At 36.6% G+C, this 3,703-nt stretch overlaps 1 protein-coding gene across 1 annotated transcript in view; it reads left to right on the top strand.

Annotated features, from left to right (window-relative positions):
• Window positions 1-197, top strand: part of LOC137630591 (myosin regulatory light chain 2) — a 1,102-nt gene extending 905 nt beyond the window's left edge. Inside the window, exon 1 of the mRNA XM_068362163.1 lies at window positions 1-197. This exon is cut by the window's left edge and continues 905 nt beyond it. The gene's annotated coding sequence lies outside the window, so the exon portion shown is untranslated.
• The last annotated feature ends 3,506 nt before the right edge of the window (window positions 198-3,703 follow it).

The following is a 3,703-nucleotide window of genomic DNA, read 5'->3' as shown; positions in this document are numbered from 1 at the left end:
AAAAAAAAAAAGAAGATAATTGTTACGAGAGTGAGAAATAACGAGAGAAAGACAGAAAACAGGTGTTTATGAGACTTTAAGAATAGTGTTACAACAGAAAGCAAAAACAGACAGGAACGAGTATAAACCATCTAGACCTAGTGTTATGAATTCATTGTTGACCAAAAATGTCCATAAATAAAGTCTACGTTGGTATATGTGACGTGAATATCATTGCAACAGTACCTTAAATGAATGACCCTTTTTATTTCCTATTTTTATTATTGTTATCCAAAATTTTCGAGTTAAATTTTCTTGACTAGAGCAGGGTTGGTCAGAAGGATTTACTTCATTGGATGGCAAAATGTAGACCCAAGATAAGTTGATAAAGTTAAAAGTTATGAAAATTAAAAGGTGGAAAGTAATGCAGGAACGCAAAAGGCGTACTGTAGGCAGTAGGCCAATTCCTGGTTTGGAATGGTATGCAGTTTGTTGGAGTTAGTACTTGATATCGATAAAGTTCCATCAATTGAAAAATCTTGGTTTTCATTACGAGTGATGTTATGTATAATGAGGAATTTTATTGGAAAAAAAAGTCCTAAATCTTAACCTTAAGACCAGGTATTTGGCGAGGCTGTCAAAATGATAAGATTGAGCATATAATATAGATTATATAAGTTGGTGTTATAACAGCTATGATAGTCGGTTCCCAGAAATACGTTATACGATAGGTTATATATGATGATAAAATCCAGTTTACCTAAGCATTACCTAACTGTCAGTACATTATCCGATTCGTTAGTTTCTTTGGTCGCTGCAATCTCACCATCCTTGTGAACTAAAAATGGGGTGTTTGGGGGAGCCTATAGGTCTATATGCTGAGCCAGAAGCAGCCATTAGCTGGCCCTCCTTGGTCCTAGCTTGGGTGGAGAGGTGGCTTGAGCGCTGATCATATATATATTTTTAGTCTCCAGGGCATTGTCCTGCTTGATAGGGCTATATCGCTGTCCCTTGCCTCTGCCATTTATGGGTGGCCTTTGAACCTTTAAACATATAGTCATTTTATTCTATATTATATAAATTTTTATAATCAGAAAAAAAATCTAAAAATGAGCTATAAATTCCTATGGCAGAATATAATTCTGGAAAGTACTCATTGACGTAACAACGTAAGAAAGTGAACCAAACTTTGAAATTTGATTTTTAACCACAAAAAGATGGAATGCTGTGCCACCATTAAGGGTCAGTTCACGCCAGTGGGTTTGGAGATACTGTTCTCTCAAATATATATCCATTAAGGGGAATTTCTGTGGGGAAGTCGTCAGAAAAAGTATCGATTGCTTGCGAAGGATATATGTTAAGGTGCACAATTCAACTCTCTCTCTCTCTCTCTCTCTCTCTCTCTCTCTCTCTCTCTCTCTCTCTCTCTCTCTCTCTCTCTCTCTCTCAAAGTCAAACCCGAGACGAGAACTTACAATTGTGCTTTAAAAAGCAACTATGATAAGTAATCGAACCCAAATTTAAAGTTTGAGCACTTATTTCCAGGACGATAAAGGATAAATGTATATTGCAGTGTAACAAAATAATCATATTAGTCAACAGTTATGACTTTTGCTGCCAAGAGAGAAACACGCATGAAAAGTGATTATGAAAATGAGAACAGTTATTATTATTATTATTATTATTTGCTAAGCTACAACCCTAGCTGGAAAAGCAAAATGCTATAAGCCCAGGGGCCCCAACAGGGAAAATAGCCCAGTAAGGAAAGGAAAGAAGGAAAAATAAAATATTTTAAGAGTAACATTAAAATAAATATTTCCTATATAAACTATGAAAACTTTAACAAAACAAGAGGAAGAGAAATTAAATAGAATAGTGTGCCTGATTGTACCCTCAAGCAAGAGAACTCTAACCCAAGACAGTGGAAGACCATGGTACAGAGGCTATGGCACTACCCAAGACTAGAGAACAATGGTTTGATTTTGGAGTGTCCTTCTCCTAGAAGAGCTGCTTACCATAGCTAAAGAGTCTCTTCTACCCTTACTAAGAGGAAAGTAGCCACAGAACAAATACAGTGCAGTAGTTAACCCCTTGAGCGAAGAAGAATTGTTTAGTAACCTCAGTGTTGTCAGGTGTGTGAGGACAGAGGAGAATCTGTTAAGAATAGGCCAGACTATTCGGCGTATGTGTAGGCAAAGAGAAAGAACCGTAACCAAAGAGAAGGATCCAACGTAGTACTGTCTGGCCAGTCAAAGGACCCCATAACTCTCTGGCGGTAGTATTTCAACGGGCGGCTGGTGCCTTGGCCAACCTACTACCTCAGTTGTTTGTGATATTTTTTTTTTTTTTTATCGAGACTTCTGGCGGCCATGATACTGGATATCTAATACCTTTACCTAGAAGAAAAACTAGAAGTTGGAACCTAGATAAAAGGGAAAGTCCAGGATTTAATGGTTTAAAAGATTGTAAGAGTCCCGGGGGGGGGGGGGGGAGAACGGAAGAACTATGAAAATCGCAAAGTTATCAGACATCACTACTGTTTATGTGATGTTCTGAAATAAGTTATAAGATGTACAGATAATTTAAATGCCAACACCATTCCCCTTAAACTGATAGTGAATCGGTTTCATAAATATACAATATTGTAATGAAAGCTTTACAGGCTGTATCATTCAATATTAGAAGACACTTATTATTTTAGTGAGCAATCGTTCTCTGAAATCAAAGATGAACATGAAGGAGAAAATAGTTATTTTTTTCCAGTTCTAGTAAAAACTCATATCCAAAATTCCAGAAATGAATAATTTACTCTTACTATATTTGTTGGGTAATTGTATTATATTTAAGGAAACCTAGAGAAAGTAGTTATCAATATTGTTATTATTTCCGCCAAGGAGGTTATGTTTTCAAGTCGGTTTATTTACTTAATTATTTGTCTGTCTGTCTGTGGACAGGATTACGGAAAAATAAATGGACAGATTTTGACGAAATTTACATCACGGATAGACCTCAGGTCATGGATGACCCCATTTAATTTTGCAGATCCAGATTCTAGATTCCGATTTGCATTTTCCCAATTTCAAAGGTTACGTCAAAACAAAAATGACGGATTTTAAAGATTAAGTTAAAACAGAAATGACGGATTTTACAGGTTGCGTCAAAACAAATTGACACATTGGATTTTCACCAAATTTTAAAATGGGTAGATATTATGCATCGGAAGAAGCCATGAAATTTTGGGAGTGATGCGGATCAAGATCACGATTCTGTCCCAACATTGCAGTTTTCATCATCTACTGTGCAGTCCGCATATGAAAAATGGTAGGCGATGTCCGTAGACTCTAGTTAAATGACCATTTTCATTGGCGGAGGTTTGAAATCTCTGATTGCTCTTGTTATTATTGTTTTTGTTATGATTACTGTTTCATTGAAGGTAATGGCTACCTTAGTGGCGTTGGGATTATAATAAGTCTTCTCTAGACTTGCGATGATTCTATTTTCTCAGCCACTGCATTCTGCTAGTAGGAAGCGATAGTACAAAGCTTCAAGGTTACAAATAGTCAGACTGGTATTTATTTATCTATATGCACGTAAGTATACATAGGCAGTTCAAGGGAGCATTCTAGATTTTAGGCCGTCAGTTTTCTTCGGTTTATTTCAAAGAGTACCACTACATTTCACGCAAGGTGGCTTTCCTTAATCTCAGGAGGAGATGGGCACAGGC

This window comes from Palaemon carinicauda, chromosome 38 (genome assembly GCF_036898095.1).
Source record: "Palaemon carinicauda isolate YSFRI2023 chromosome 38, ASM3689809v2, whole genome shotgun sequence".
Taxonomy (NCBI): Eukaryota; Metazoa; Arthropoda; class Malacostraca; order Decapoda; family Palaemonidae; genus Palaemon; species Palaemon carinicauda.
The sequence above is the reverse complement of the archived record's forward strand: the minus strand, read 5'-3'. Positions and strand labels throughout refer to the sequence as shown.